Source organism: Taudactylus pleione, unplaced genomic scaffold (assembly GCF_031769625.1).
Source record: "Taudactylus pleione unplaced genomic scaffold, aTauple2 ptg000556l, whole genome shotgun sequence".
NCBI classification, from domain to species: Eukaryota; Metazoa; Chordata; class Amphibia; order Anura; family Myobatrachidae; genus Taudactylus; species Taudactylus pleione.
The window spans coordinates 17195475-17212930 of record NW_028284958.1 but is presented as its reverse complement, the minus strand read 5'-3'; the positions used below and the strand labels follow the sequence as shown (position 1 = coordinate 17212930).

The following is a 17456-nucleotide window of genomic DNA, read 5'->3' as shown; positions in this document are numbered from 1 at the left end:
CAGTGCCCCCCCCTTTCCCCTTCTCCATGCCCCTGGCTGGAGCACAGGTGTGGTAAAGAACTAACACAATACAGTAGATCTACAGGTGCTACTAATTATTCCTGAGCAAACCTTGAAAACATGCACTGTTGGGGTTCCATGACAGCAGATTTTGAGAAACACTGCTATACGGTTACACATTTAAAAACGTAATAGAATGAAATGCATAGCCCGTTTGGAACAGTTGGGGGAGGGTTGGGGCGGGGTGACAGGGGGGTTAGTGAGGGGAGTGCTAATTATTTTAGTCAAGAGCTGTAATATAGATTAAATAATATTAGATACATTACTGGAGGCTTCCTCTGAATTAGCTCTGATGATCTGAATGTCATTTAAACTACTTCCTGTATTGCTATGACCACAGGAAGTTCTTCATACTGTACACACAAGTTAAATGCTTGGTTACAAAGATCATACATACCCCAGTGTTGAACTGTGAATGGAAGTAATTTTCCTTGATTCTGATGGAAAGACAAATGCTAGTATAGTATAGTAGGGATTAGGACATGCACATGACAGTAAATGCAACACAGTAAAGCCTTTCCTGATAAATGTTTCATATAGAGGAATTTACAAATGGAACAAATCCCCTTCTGTGTATACAAGCCCTTGCAGTGGCACCAACCATAATAAACATGCACATTTAAAAGCACCTGTCTTCTACGTAGTGATATCCCTGGCAACTATTGAACGGAAGCTGAGGGGTTCAGTCCACAGAATGGCTGTTACAGTGAGGAAACAGTTTTCTACTGAATGTACAGGCCGTATTCTTACATGTACTATTTAGCCAACAAAACACAATCCCAAATGTGTGTATATTACACAAAAGGATGGGTGCAGGTCTTTACAAAATGCACAGTACCATAGGGTGACTTTTTCATATATTATATTTGTGCATATAGTCTATTTATGATGTGCACTAAGTATTTTATATTGTTATCTATCCCTCTAAAATACTGTGTTTGCCCCTGAAAGAACAAAAAAGTTAGACTGCTAGGGTCTTCTTATTTAACGATATAACACATTCTATAACAAGAAATAAAAAAACAGTCACTGGGGAATTAGGAGAGAATGATCAAAGAATCATCCTCAACGCAACTGTAGTTTTATGGGAGAAATGTATTGCCAAATGTAAATTATAGACATGTAAATATGTATTGGAGCCTACTGTAAGGTGGACATGATGTAAGAACGCATACAAAACATTTAAAGAAAAAAAAAATGGCATCAATGTTATTAGAAGGTTAATTGTGAAAGTTGTTGGTGATTCAGAAACTGTTGCGGAACGTTTGATTTAAACAATGTCCCACTACAGTGTAACGAATTACTGAGGACAGCTTGTGTGCAGTTCAGAATGACAGATTGTAGTGGGGTAAACATTAGGACCCTTTATGACACTTGCAGCAGCTCTTCCAAAGTCTGATACAATGGAAAAGAACAGTTGGATCTGTGTAACAGCTGGGCCACCAGTCATGGCCAATTTACAGGTGGTAAATTGTGCAACAAATGGATTTAATAAAATGGTGTGACACATCTAATATCAGAAGAAAACTGAAGGACATCACGCATCATTATGGGTAATTTACCTTTTTATTCATTATTTTACATACTGGAAAGTTGGTAGAGCTTTAGTGAGATGTAACAGTGTGCAGTGCTCCAGGAAAATAATACTAGGAAGGACACTGATAATGGAAGACCAGTGAGGACAGCAAGCTCAGCATTGGGGACACAGGGCCTGATTCATCATGGATCTATACTGCAACAACTTACGCAGATCGGCCGGTGGTGCATACTGCGCATGCACCACAGTGAGCGTGCGTGAGTCGGCATTGTGATCGCACTGCAATCACCTACACAGATACAAAGCCATCGCAGAACGGGTGATGGGACATCAGCGTTTGGGGGGTGATGATGGGGGGAGTAGTCGGAGAAACGCAGGCGTGCCTGTCTGTTTGAACGCCATCACTTGGGCGTGCATAAATTAGCCACTGCATACGCAGCTTGTGTACTCACTGCGTGCGACGATGTTCGCAATTTCTGAGTAAAGTCAGACCTGTTGTAATTGTGCGTGAGGTGCCGTTGTTACTCGATGTTACTGATGTAAGTTATTACAGATGTTAGATAGTGGTAGTGGGCGTCTCTATGCTGGCTGTGCAACGGTTTTGCAAATGCAGTCATTAGCATACTTTTGCAGCAGACCTACGTACGTAATCGCAGCTGCGATCGCAATAGCAATCCGTAGTGAATCAGGCCCACAGTCACTATTGGTGTGCACCAAGCAATACAGTAGCTCCAACTGCACCTACAGTGCAAATTGGCCATTACATCCGCATTTTGTGATTATATACTTCTGCAACTGGTTATTACAACTGCACTTGTGGGTGAGTGGATAGTAGTCTGGTTATGTACTTCTGCAATTGTGATAGGCTGAAGAGTGCAGTTGTACAGGACTGTGGTGGAAAATGGTTGTGTAAGAGGCATGGCAAACATTTGAAATGGGGACAAAAAACTTCACGACACAGCACTGTCCCAGATTCATGAAAGTTGTCTCAACTAGAGATCAACAGGACGAAAATTTACCGTAAATTGTAAATAATGTTAATTTGAAACCTTGATCTTAAGTCTGAGTGCAAAATAATGAGTTACATTGATAGTGGTGTATAATATACATTCTCCTGCCTTCCATACATTCAGAGACATTAGCATTAAAGGGTTACTGCTGCACTATTTAAGCACAGGACTTGGAAATTATTATCCTTTATTTATATTGTGCCACAAGCGTTCTGCAGCTCCTTACAAAGTACATAAATAAGTGAATAAGAAACCAGTGACTTACAGTACAATACAATGCAGAACAAAGTTTATATACATTGCAGCATTAGCGATCATAACAGTGAAATAAGCAACAGGGCGCAAGCAACAAATTGATAGGTACCCTAGAGTGTGGAGTAGATGAAAGTATAAGTAAGAAGAAGTACAAGAGGGTAGAGGGCCCTACTCGTGAGAGCTTACATTCTAATGGGGAGGGGCAGACAAACAGGCGTGACACAGATTGGGTAGACAGGGAGGAAGGAGCATGTAGCAGCGGGTTAGGAGGAGAGCTGGAAGGCTTTGATGAAGTAGTGGGTCTTGAGAGCCCATTTGAAGATTTGTAGAGTGGTCAAGAGTCTGATGGGGAGATAGGGAGATTTCCAGTGGAAGGGAGCGGCACGGGCAAAATCTTGGAGGCGGGAGTGGGAGGAAGTAATCAGTTGGCAGGAGATACGGTATGCATTTTTTGCGCGAAGACAGCAGACGGGAGTGTGAAGGGAGAGGAGGTCAGAAATGTAAATGGGAGAGGAATGGGTGAGGCTTTGTAAGCGAGTGTGAGAACCTTAAATTGTGTTCTGAAGGGGAGCCAGTGGAATGCTTGTAGGAGAGGGGAGGCAGATGTAGAACATTTGGAGAGGAAGATGAGCCGAGGAGCAGCATTGAGGACAGATTGAAGTGGAGAGAGAAGAGAGTCAGAGAGGCCAGATAGAAAGAGGTTACAGTACTTCAATCTGGAGATAAGTGAGTGGATGAGGGTTTTATTAGCATCCTGGGTGAAAAAGGGTCTGATCTTGGAAATATTTTTGTAATGGAAACAGCAGGACTGTGAGAGATGCTGAATGTGTGGCTTGAAGGAGAGGGAGGAGTCCAGGATAACTCCACGACAGTGCACTTTGGGGCTAGAGGAGATAGTTGAGCCGTCAATTGACAAATAAATTGTGGGAAATAAGGCTATTCCGGATGGTGGAAAATGATCAGCTCAGTCTAATGGGCCCCATCCATCTGTGATGGATTGCCGCGATCCCGCGATACTGCAATCCGGCATCATGTGATCGCAGAAATCCAACATGTTGGATTTTGCTGATTTGACAATCGCGATAAAAAAATAATCGCGATTGTCAAATCGCCGACATTTAACATGGCATCGATGGTGGGCGATCGGAAGTTTCCAATGGGCGATCGGAAATTTCCAATCGCATCCCTGCATCGCGACGATCTGTCGCAGATGTATGGCCACCTTTAGACATATTAAGTTTAAGAAAGCGCTGGGACTTCCAGGAAGAAATAGCAAAGAGACAGTTGGAGATGCAAGTTAGGAGAGAGGGGGAGAGGTCAGGGGAGGAAAGATAGAGAGGATTACTATGTCTCTTCTATGCAAACTAATTTTCTATGTAAAATTTTAGAATTCTAATCAAATTGTAAGTAAGAAAAGATTAAAAAGATACAAAACACCTACCAAATAGTTTACTAGGTGTTGGGGCAATTAGTTTAACCACTGCTATAATGTTCTAAATATTTAGGGCCTAGAACCAAGAGGTCAGGTGCCGTTTACGTCTAGAGACAAAATATAGTTTATAATTTCATGGAACACAAACAATTAAGAGGTGCTCCAAAAAGATTAAATGCGAGAATGTACTCAGAAATTAAAGATGACTTAAATGGAGCCACAAGTGGACAAAGGTTTTGTGATCAATAATAAACAAACATATGTAACAGAAGAACAAGTGAATACAGTAACTGCTTTAAATATATAACGGAAATGCAAAATAGGGTAAAATAGATTGCAACTGCGAAGTTAGAATTGCAGATAAATTTACTTACAAACTATACTTTTAGCCACCTGTGTTTCAGGAAAAGGAAAAAAAAAAAAAAAAAAAAGGTCTTTTTGCTTTTGATATTTTTAAAGTGGATTCTTTAATTATTTCATGTACAAAATATAAACCGTTCACAGTTGCTGAACAACCGAATACATAAAAGTGCAGCTGTAATAGTTATGAACGGTACAGCAGTTACTTTTGGCACATACGAATCTTTGAGTCAGGAAATGCTGAAAGAACAGCCAAATGTAAGAGTACAGCCAGCGCCTGCATCACATCCGATGATTTTATTTATTTTTTTATGCCCCCCCAACGTCGGCCAACTCTCAAATGTTATTCTACTTAAACAATTTTATTAAAATTATTTTTATTACCAGTTATTATGTAGCGCACACATATTCCGCAGCGCTTTACAGAGAATATTTTACCATTCACATCTGTCCCTGCCCCAGTGGAGCTTACAATCTATATTCCCTACACTTACACACTATGGTCAAATTTTGTGGGGAGCCAATTAACCTACCAGTATATTTTTGGAGTGTGGGAGGAAACCGGAGTACCCGAAGGAAACCCACGCAAGCACAGGGAGAATATACAAACTCCACACAGATATCAACATACAGTACAGACCTAAAACTAATCACAAAAACTAAAAAAAAAAGCAAAGGAGGTGTCAATTCATAATATAGGGAGTACTCCCATTACATTGTGTGACCTTTGGAAAGAGCATGTCCTGTGTATGTTGATGTTAGCTAGCCAGGCCACCATGGCTACTGCCCAAATTATTCCATAAAAGAATTGGGTGCAAAGTTGTATTCATTTCTCAACTTTTTCGGTCATTTAAAAAAGTCTTAACAACAATCCATAACAACAAAGGGTCTTCAGAATAAAAAGGTATGTGGCACAGGTTATTATGCCATAATGAAAGCAGTTCGATACTCCAGAGGTCAACATACCCACAAAATTAAATTCCTATTGGGATGACCCTTTGTACACAACAAGGGGGAGCTGTAAAATGAAACCTAATCAGAATACTGTATGTGGACCGAGACTGTAATTCCACCTCAGTACACAGCCATTAGACAATACCAGTAGGCATAATGTCATCTGCATTGGCACCTGCTCAACTGGGAATTTGTTACACTTATTTAGATCCAACCAGCTAACAACAAATACCGCTCTAGTTTCTTATATAACTCTTTAAAACAAGCAAAGAACAAATAAATGGCTATATTAACCCTTACTACTATTCAGCAAGTTTTATTATACACTGCCTTAAGTCATTTACAAAGGTTTGTGATGTAAGAGTCACAAGAAGCAAAAATGTAAAGGAGTTTTACTTTTTACATTTCCCAATTAAATCTGAAACAGTTTCAATATCAAAGCAGAAGAAACAGCTAAATCTCACCTAGCTGCACTTCAGCCTATAAACCTGTCTATAAGGACTCTGCTTGTGTGGTTCATCTATAACACTTTCATAACCCTACATGCCGTCTGTCAAGAAAAAAACAGGCAGATATGGTATATACAGAGACGGATCACTGCCTAGAAACAAACCTTGTCAGCTTCATGAGAGAAATCCTCCCAGTGTTTGCCACAGAAGACAGAGAGGAGAGCTGTACAGTCACAGTGTTGGTACTGTAGTTTGTCACCCAGAGCACCTTTTCTCACAGTACTCTGCCATCCCCTTTTCTCTCTCCCCCTCTGATTCCCTTTTGAGGAGCAATAGCAGCTGAAGCAATGAATATTGATGGTTGGCCGTTAACAGCTGAGATAGCACTGACTTACGTCTTTCATTTCACCTGCATCAGCAAAGATAGTGTTTGGAAGTGGGAAGATGTTGGTCTTAAGCGTCTCTTTTGATGTGTTTAAATTCTTTTAAAAATACCAAGGGAGGAAAAAGTTGCAAGAATGTTGCTAGTCCTAGAATGTTTTATCATCAGAAGAATAAAAAGGAATATGTATGTATTTATGCAGACAGGTATGGCAGGTCATGGAACACAACAGAATACTTATCAGTCTATTGCAGGAGGCTGTCTCCCTATTAGTACAGTGCTGCAAACACCAGCCTACAAAATCCCAAAAGTACAAATCTAAGCAGGAAAAGTACAGACGATAAAACAAATAGCGACACCACCACCGTACAATATAATGATGAAGCAATATGGATTTCAGCTCTATAGAAACATATTATTGCAGGAGAATAAAGCAGTTTATGAGGTAGTGATAATTTATGGAGTTGGAGACACATTTTATGTAAAAACCATTGCTAGATGCTATTTCTAGAGGTTTACAAGATATTCAATACACGGTACAAATTTAAGAAATAAAACAACAGTTGTATTCTATGTAATTACCATTAAAATGTACTAAATTTGTCCATTAAAATGCTTAGATGCAAATAAAATTCTTTAAAACTGCTGCAATATATTGTAGAATTTGAAATCATTCATAAAGTCACGTAGAATAGGTGTAATACAAAGTATCACCTTGTCTCTAGTCTAGCAAGAATTAGAACAATGGTAATAACACTGTACATCTAGAATGCATTATAATGCAAATAACACATGACAAAACCATACTCTACAGAACATGAATGTAGAATATATATTATGTTTGCAGCTATGTTCCAGCAGTAGGTTAAAGTAGCTAGTACGTCAATTTATACCATACAGTTTTTTTCAATTATTTTTTCAATTTGATTAGGTAGAGGATGAGTTTTGTAAATGGCAAATGTTACAGGTATATCGGCCAAGAAATACCATTGTAATTTATGAACATTAGAACAGTCCGCCTTACCCACATTGCTTGACATTCTAGAACCTCTAAAGGGCGGTTCAAAACACCAGAGATAGCAAAGTTTAGAAACCACTGTCAGGCACATTGCCATCCTGATTTTTCATTAGTAAAGAAGAGAATCTACAAAAGTTCTTAAAAACTGGAGTAACCCACAAAAAAATAACTGTGGTTTTGACAGGAAAATAGCTGAAACACTATATTGTTTTGAGCTAGCTGGCCAATCAGGAAGTGAGGACTCCCAATGCACTTTTAATGTGGGCAAACATTATAGAGGAGGAGAAGAACATTAATAAATATTAGTGTAAATATTAGTGTTCCCGCTAGGCTGTTTCAGCAGGGCGCCGCGCCCTGCCCGATTTCTAAAGGGCATCTATTCACTGAGATAGGAGCGCTTGGGGGCAGCCCGGCATGTCCGCAAGTGCTGGGCAGGCCCCCAAGAGTGATGAAAAGGGGGTGCATATTAAAGACACACCCCCTTTTTATCATGTCCATGCCCCCATTTAATATTTTATGTTCACCACTTACATAAGGTCATAAAATATAAATATATTTGATGTGGCAAAATTTAACACCAACTAACAAACAATATTGCTCTCTCTTAATCAAATGAAATATTACTTTTGCCCCCATTAGAGTATTACGAACTTTATTTTTCTTCTATTTTCAAAACATAATGACCGCCCTCATTGTAGAAGTAGCCTTCACCTTCTGATTGGCCTCATGTGGCATTTTGGGCATTTGTAAACTGGCAGGTTTCAATTCACCCTCCAAACCACAGAATAGTAAAACCAGCTATTTGCAATACCCTTGGCCATGTATGGTATTAAATAAGCCACAAACCCATCCCTCTGGTACTTTTACCCCTAACCTCTGGAAAAAAAATAAATTATATAATATATATATATACTTTAGAGACATACTATTTCCTAAAAAGCAATTGTACGACATGAAAGGTTTGTGGGCACTGATACAGAAGTGTATTTTGGATTTCAACACCTACTGATTGAACCCCCACAGACTGTGTAACATGTAAGGAATTAGGTGCCATGAACACTTGGAGAAAGCGTATACTGTACATTGTCAAAAAGATTAAACAATCCCTGTATGTTCTAAGAGAATGCGGCACTTCATTTATTCCAGTCTATATACGATTCTGGCCTGTTCAGTGTGGACTTTTTACACCCCAAAACAGCAAATTATTGCTACACATCACAACAAAAAGCAAACGCTATAGCCAAATAACAAACTGATTTTTTATATAAAGAGAAATCTTTTAAAGGAGAGAGAATAGATCACACACAGGGCCGGATTAAGGGGGGGGGGGGGGGGCGACAGGGGCGGTCGTCCCTGGGTCCCCACACACGGAGGGGCCCCCACTAGCAGCGGTGTGCTGTCTGCGTCCAGCGCTAGTGTCCCCTCTGCTAGTGTAGTGTAGACCGCGCACTGAGCGCGGCCACACTACAAAGTGACATACACACAGCCGTCACGCAGACTCTGATTGGCTGCTGCACAACGGAGGGAGCCGGCTGGAGATCACTCATGAGCTCCGCCTTCCGGCTCCCCCCGCAGCGTGTGATGGGAGAGACATCATGACGCTGACGTCTCTCCCATACTGAAGGAGAAGAGCCGGGACCCGGAGCTGACTGTGGCGGTCGCGTCAGGAGCGGCGATTCAGGTAAGTTGTGATTTTATTTTTTTGTGTGTATATATATATATAAGGGGTCGCTACAGAGGGCTCTGCATGGGGGGGGCGCTACAGAGGGCTCTGCATAGGGAGGGCCGCTACAGAGGGCACTGAATAGGGGGGGCCGCTACAGAGGGCACTGAATAGGGGGGGCCGCTACAGAGGGCACTGAATAGGGGGTGCCGCTACAGAGGGCACTGAATAGGGGGGGCCGCTACAGAGGGTACTGAATAGGGGGGGCCGCTACAGAGGGCACTGCATGGGGAGGGCACTGCGCGCTTTATGGGGGAACTGGGGGGGGTGCTACTAGGGTCAGTGCATAGGGGGACTACTACTGGGGACACTACTACTGGAGGCAATGCATAGGGGGGGGGACTACTACTTGGGGCACTATATAAGAGGCACTGCATTGGGGGGCACCACTACTGGGTCTGGAGGCACTATATAAGGGACACTACTGGGGGATTGTATAGGGGAACCACTACTGGGGGCATTATATAAGGGGCACTGCATAGGGGGACCACTACTGGCTGCACCGCATAAGGGGCATTACTACAGGTGGCACTGCATAGGGGGGACTGCTACAGTGGGCACTGCATATGGGGGACTATTACTGGGGGCACTGCTACTGGGGACATTGCATAAGGGGCACTACTACAGTGGGAAAAGCAAGAGGGGCACTACTACTGAGGTGAATAAAAAGAAAAAAAAATGTTCCCCACAAGTTTGTTGCCCAGGGGCCCCCACAGACCTTAATCCGGCCCTGATCACACATAAAACTACATAATAAGGATGTATATTGTTTTTTGCATAACTTTTAATAATGCAATGAGGGCTACTCTATTCCACTTTATTCAACATGTACATACATATACACAAAATGTATAAGTGCAGAGGCGGATTCTTATAAGTTCCCTAGCTGCCTACCTCTCTCTCAGAGACATCCTTAATTATGCGATAGGCAAACTCGTGGTGCCGGCGCCCCCCCCCCCCAGATCCTGGCACACTACGCAGCTGCTTAGAGCTGCGTAAATGGTAGAGCCAGCCCTTCCAAGTGGTCTACTCCTGGCTAGAAACAAGAACTGTGGTTCGGTGCACTTGTAAGCTTCAGCTGATACACAGAATTGTCCCTTGTCCTTCTGGACAATGGTACAGTCAGAGTTTATCATTCAAGGTCATTAACCAGTGATGTACACTGCATACAGTTAATATCTCGGGTTTTGCGGTTCATTATGTGTTGCACAAATAGTTCAGAATATTCCTTCTTCAGAAGCAGACACAGAGAGGCCCTAAAGGGTTTTGGATTCCACTCCATTTACTGAGAGACATGGTGCCAATTTCTTAACACAGAATAATAACGTGACACTGGCGTTTTAACTTCTCTTAATATGCAATTATCATCCACTCAGTATCAGACCACTGCTGGGTAAGGAGGTGAAAACTTCAGTACTGTGGTATAAAAACCATCTCACAGCAAAGAATGTTACATTTCAAACACATAGCACACATTTACATAACCAACAGTGTAATACATCATATACTTGTTTTTTATACTACAGTCTGTGTTGAAACATGTACCACAGATTTAAATGATTGGCAAACTTGCCCAGAGGCTTCATATGTTAAGTCTATCTTACTAACTCCATTCATCTGTAAATTCGGCTTTAGAATATACCGCAGACACATAAAGCAGACATTCACTATTACACTCTTCACAGCCCTGTTTGAAATTGATGTACTTCTAACAACACCTCCCATGTAATAATGTTAAAAGATGTAAATGTGGAATAGAAGAAACAAATGAATAAACAATTATGGGGTTAAAGCTTGTCTAATTGTTTTTGTTTTATTTACTAAAAACGCACAATCACCCAAAATTTTCTTCCCACCGGCTAGCAGAAATGAAATGGTTTTATTCCCTAGTAAACGTTATACTCTGATTTCAGGACGTCAGGTACCGCTGTTCCACTGACACAGCCCCATTGTTTGAAAATCCTTTAGGTACCAATGCCCGGTGAATAGGATCTTCAATAGGCTGTACATCTGTAGTGGTAGGGTCCTAAAGGACAGACCTCAGCCATCATGCCACTCATAGGCAGGAGTGCTCACTATACACCATAGTGTAAACTAAAGAAATAAAATCAATGCACAAAAAGTACAGATCTGTATAGGAGGTCATTAAAAAAAACATGTTTCTGCATGCTCGCTTGCAATCCCACTCATTACGTGTTTCATGTACTTTTACATTGCTGCATATGGAACCATTTCAATAAATAACAGTTTATTTAAGAAATACAGCAACATTTTTTTTGGTCAAATTCTGCAAGTTGTTCGTTATCAGCACCCTTATAAAAAAGAAGCTGGACAATGCAAGTACAAATGGGCAGGGTCATCCTTTGTGCTGCTAGTAGATGCTTTTCCAAGGGGACTTAGGGCTGCTTGATAGGCCCTAGAATGCTTTTTTTTTCCCACAGAGCAATCCTGGTCTATGTTTGAGGACTCTATGGGGTAGATGTACTAAGCTTTGGAGAAAGATAAAGTACCAATCAGCTCCTGTCATTTTTCAAACACAACCTGTAACATGACAGGAGCTGATTGGTTGGTATTTTGTCTCTCTCCACGGCTTAGTGCATCTCCCCTAGAAGCTTTTATTGATTTTTCCTAAAAGAATACATTTAAAAAGTAGAGTAACAAACATTAGTTATTAGGGCTGTTTGACTAGACTAAATGAAATTCCTATAACATCGCAGTAGATTTCAAAGCAAAAGGAAATAGCCACAGATTTTAAATATTTGTCACTTTACAGACTGGATAAACAATGCACTGAAAATGCAGCCAGTGCTTGAAAAATATGTGCTATAATGGTACAGATATGTCCTGCTACATCTTTGCTGCATGCACAGCGAATTGTGCCACAGTAAAGCATCCAGAGACCATTCACGTGTGGGGTTGCTTCTCAGCCAAGGGAGTGGGCTCACTCACAATTTCACCTAAGAACACAGCCATGAATAAAGCATGGTACCAAAACATCCTCCAAGAGCAACTTCTCCCAACCGTCCAAGAACAGTTTGGTCACGAACATGCCTTTTCCAGCATGATGGAGCACCTTGCCATAAGGCAAAAGTGATAACTAAGTGGCTCGGGGAACAAAAGATCAAAATTTGGGGTCCAAGGCCAGGAAACTCCCCAGACCTTAATCCCATTGAGAACTTGTGGCCAATCCTCAAGAAGCGGGTGGACAAACAAGAACTCACAAATTCTGACAAACTCCAAGCATTGATTAGGCAAGAATAACTCGGGAGCTCAGTGTGATTCAATAGCACCGATTGTCTTTTCATGTGTCTTTTTACCTTCAAATGCGTCTTACTCGCACAACGACCTGGCTAGATAGCACAAGCAGCTTCTGCTCCTTAAAATGATATGAAGCATGCACATGTTCTCTGAGCGACTGCAGGAGTATCTACATATGAAACACTACGTTACAGTGTTCCAGCTGCTGACACTGTAACGTAACATTTCGCATGCAGATACACCCGCAGTCGCTCACAGAATATAGGTATGCTGCATATCACTTTAATCAGCGGAAGCTGCTTGTGCTAAATATTTGCATCACTGTGCGAATAAGACGCATTTGAAGGTAAAAAGTCACATGAAAAGACGCTCTGCGCTGCCGAGACACGCCACGGCACGACTAGAAGGGCTGTTTAGAGTGCAAGGAGGCTAGATGTATGAGGACCCATCTGTAGTTATATTTACATTTAAAATCCAGTCGAAAACACAGAACGAATGGCAGGCTATGCAGTGAGCATAGACCAACTGCTGGAGACCTGCCTACCTCTAACTCTACCAATTTACAGTCTAAAGGAACCACCAGGAACACAAAACCAGTTAAATTTTTATTTGATTTCATAGACGAAATGCCTGTCTATATAGATGGAAAACAATTACATGACAGATAATCATCTGATTTTTTCATAAAATAATTTGAGAGCAACAATGGTGCATTTTCTTTCTGACATGCTAAAGCCGCGTATCCGCTTGCCGATTAAATAGAGTGATTGAACGATTAATTGTGCATGAATCAAGGCATGAAAATGTCGAAAACAACCAGCGATGCGCGCTCCCGTTGGTTGTTTGCGACATCAATCATCGCCTGAACATGCCGGTCAATCTGCCGATAACGACAGATTGGGCATGTTTGGGGATGAGGGAGGGTGCCTGCACTGAACGACATATCGTTCAGTGTGGGCATCTACAGGATGTGGAACGACTGAACGATTATGATGTCGTAATCTTACTGTCATTACCCCATCGCCTAATGGTTACGCACCATAACAGTTTGATGATGGTCTGTAACAGTCCATATATTACAAAGTAGAATTTGGCACCGAGATGTATTTTTACTGAACCCAGATAGCAGAATGTAGACACGAAGGCAAGCAGCCAAGCAGGACTGCACATTATAGGATATTATTTTAAAACAGCCTCAGTTAAGAATGTACTTAACACCTTAACGGGCACAGGTCGCTGAACACATTCATGAAGTAAGCTCATATTTAGGACTTGAGGTTATATTAAGGCTTTAAAAGGATCTTAACCATAAATTGTTGACTACACCGTGGAGACAACCATTATGTGGGCTGTGCCAACATTCAGCCAATCAATCCAACAGGAACTAGTGATATCACTACTGTTTCAAATAGCTCTTGCTAAATGGATAGGCTGCATTCTCAAAAAATATTGTTTGAGCTCACAAAACGGGGTGGGAGAGAGTGCCACTTCTTTATGAGAACTTCTTTAAGAAAACTTTTTTGATTTTGAATTTGACCTAGGATTTTAGAATTGCCTTAATGAAACAACTTACTTCAAGACAAGGGGTCTTTTCTCCCCTAGGAATGCCAGAGATCTGAGAGATAAGGTATTTTGTTGCCTGTTCTATCCACGTTCCAATATTATATCATGTATTTTTCATGCCATTGAAACAAACTGTAAGTGAACATTGACATTTCAGTTAAAATTAAATCACCATTAGAATTTTGGCAAGAAAGTAGTGTGAATACTCTTTAAAGCCGGAAATGTAGTTATATGGAATCTTTAATAACAAGCACTGTGAACTAAAAATCAATACAAACACAGTAGTACCATGGAGCGCATTTACACACCTCTCAGTACTGTTGCCCTTCAGTAAATGCGCTGCACTAGTTTCTTATATTTTGACACTGAAGAAAAATAAATATTCTTTTACATTTTAACACCTAAAACATGTATGTTGTATCTCTATTATCTTAAAGCCTTTATTTATAGTTGGTCTTAATTGCTCCATGGACTCTATTTATATCAGCTGGTGCAAGCAGCCATGGATTGCATGCAGCAGCTCTCCTATCTCTACGCTGTTTGTACATAAGCCAATGTGGTAAAAATAAGAGGAACTGAAAGATGAAATTGGTTTCATTGTGCCTAGTCCTAAAACCGCAAGACTCGTCTCTACAAGCAAATGGTACTCCCACTGCTTAGAGTGTATTACTAATTTATAGAAACCCCACCACGTACAAAATGTGCTCATTGATTTATTCAATGGTGGAAATAACCTGTTTGGAAGTGGCATTTGGAATGAACCTGCATGTATACATCTAGCCTCCTTGCGCATTAAACAGCCCTTCCAGTCGCGCCATGCCGTGGTGTGACTCGGTAGCGCCGAGCATCTTTTTGTGTGTCTTTTTACCTTCAAATGCGTCTTATTTGCACAACTATGCAACTAAATATCATTTTAATCAGCAGAAGCTGCTCATGCTATGCAGCATGCCCATTTCTGTGAGCGAGTGCGAGTGTATCTGCATGCGAAACGCTACGTTAGTGTCAGTGGCTGTAACACTAACGTAGCGTTTAGCATGCAGATACAACCGCAGTCACACACAAGAACATAGGCATGTCACATATCATTTTAATCAGCAGAAGCTGCTTGTGCTATCTAAGATGCATTTGAAGGTAAAAAGACGCACAAAAAGACACTCAGCCCTACCGAGTCACACTGAGCTCCCGTGTTATGTGTGGCGTGACTTGTAGCGCACGGAGGATAGATATATGTGGGCACATCTGTAAAAAAGATAAGCGGTGCATGTTCGAAGACATGAAAGGTCCTACAGAAACAAAATATGTTTTAGATCGCCTATAGCACCCTTCCACAAATTAAAAGCTCGCATTCTCCACTCATACAGCAGGCAGAAGGGAAGAGAAACCTACATTCATGTACAACATTAACCTAGTACTACAGAAGGCCATTTCATAAATATTTAATCCAATTATATTATTAGTGTTGGATATTGAGGTTTACTAACTGGTATAAAATTATATAAAATATATTAAGAATAGTACAAATCAATTACATTATAGATAATGCCATCAGGCTTTGCAACTAGAGGAACTTGAAAATAATATTGGAATGTACATGGACTATTGCAAAAATGCAAGGTTCAGTTTCAGATTCAGATAAATTCAGATTAAAGGACTGCGCACAACTTTGTATTTGTTGTTTCACACAAAGATGGGGCATATAGCAGGTTGCTGAGGCAAAACACAGGTTGTATACAGTCTCCAGCTTCCATGCCTTCAGCCACATGGATATGTCACAGGAGGGAGGGATTACCAGGGTAGCAGCAATCTATCTGTATACATGTTTAGCAATGTGTCATATGATATGAAAGATATGTCGCTTGGCAAAGCCCACGCTCTGCAAAGTACAAGCAAAGTCAAACATCTGACATTTAGGATATATCCCCAATAGATGAAAACTTCAGTAAACCTGCTCTGGCATTCAGCAATGGTTCCAAAATGGCAATGCTACATGTCAAAATGCTGCAAAATATCACATAGGTATATAGTCACAGGATTTCCCCCTTCTCTGGGCCAAAATGCTGCCCTTCCATCCCCAGTTATGTCTGTGTCCTAATTACAACACTGGTGCCATGTAATCGTTATCATACCATCCAGTTTCGCCATGCACAGGAAGCCCTCGCGATTAAGCAAGTTGCGCAATAGATGCTCCTCTTCGAAATGAGAGATAAAACCGAGAATTGTGTTCAAGCATACATCTTATAAACTGATTTATGTGGGAAAGTAGCCTCATAGCCTTAATTTCCTCCCAACAGATCTCTATATGGCCTCTTCTTGGGACATTTGCTTTACAGTTGTTTCACATTCCAGGCAGTCGCAGAATACCAAAAATATGCAGAGAGGCAGAAGGAACAGGAAGCTCCAGTCCCGTACAGTAACTATTGTACATGTGTTTGATATTTCAGGCCCTATACATTCATTTCATTTTTGAAAACAGATTAAAAAAAGTATCCAAACATCATTAAAAAAAAAAAAAAAAAGATCTTTGTGCTCCACAAATGCCATGGAAACTTTTAATTATATAAAAAGATTTCCCATTTAAGTTTCAAATACAGTTTTTTTTTACAATTGCAGAATGACTACACGTATTATTCTAAAGAGGACCAGCTTATCTGTATGCCATTTAAAGATGCGACCCTAGAATATACAAACTAAATATATATTTATGGCCAACTATAACCTAAATATTTGGCCGATTCAAATTAAAAGCAAAGCCAGCTATGTGCAGTTTAAATGGCGTGAAAACGCCGGAAATAGTCACATCGCAGGCACAACATTGCTCCTTTTATCGTACACCCCCACAGGGGCGGGCAGTAAAAGGTGCAATGTTGCTGTGACGTAATTATCCCGGATAGGCGCAGCTGCTGCACATTACAGGTAATTGTAATATACTGGGCTGAATCTTCCTTATATGAAATGTTGTTGGAAACATTTCCCATAATAAATGAGGTGACTGTTACACTCCTTTTGGGCAGCACAGACGGTGTAATGGTTAGCATTACTGCCTCACAGCACTGAGGTTGTGGTTTCGATTCCCACCACGGCCCTAACTGTGTGGAGTTTGTATATTCTCTCTGTGCTTGCGTGGGTTTCCTCCGGGTGCTCCGGTTTCCTCCCACACTCCAAAAATATACTCGTAGGTTAATTGGCACCCAACTAAAATTAACCCGTGTGTGTGTGTGTGTGTGTGTGTGTGTGTGTGTGTGTGTGTGTGTGTGTGTGTGTGTGTGTGTGTGTGTGTGATAGGGAATATAGATTGTAAGCTCCACTGGGGCAGGGACTGACCTGAATGGCCAAATATTCTCTGTAAAGTGCTGCGGAATATGTGTGTGCTATATAAATAACTGGTCAAGGCCATGAGAGGACAACAATCCACTCTACTCTGTACATCCATAGCTAGGGTGCAAGTGGGATGTGAC

At 41.1% G+C, this 17456-nt stretch overlaps 1 protein-coding gene across 9 annotated transcripts in view; it reads right to left on the bottom strand.

Annotated features, from left to right (window-relative positions):
* The window catches only part of MEF2A (myocyte enhancer factor 2A), a 152550-nt gene that overhangs the window by 116886 nt on the left and 18208 nt on the right, over positions 1–17456 (bottom strand). Inside the window, exon 1 of one of the 9 annotated variants that reach the window (XM_088452695.1) lies at positions 6222–6321. The exons of the other annotated variants lie outside the window; for them this stretch is intronic. The gene's annotated coding sequence lies outside the window, so the exon portion shown is untranslated. Of the gene's footprint in view, positions 1–6221; positions 6322–17456 lie in introns of those variants that run through there. 9 annotated transcript variants of the gene reach the window in all.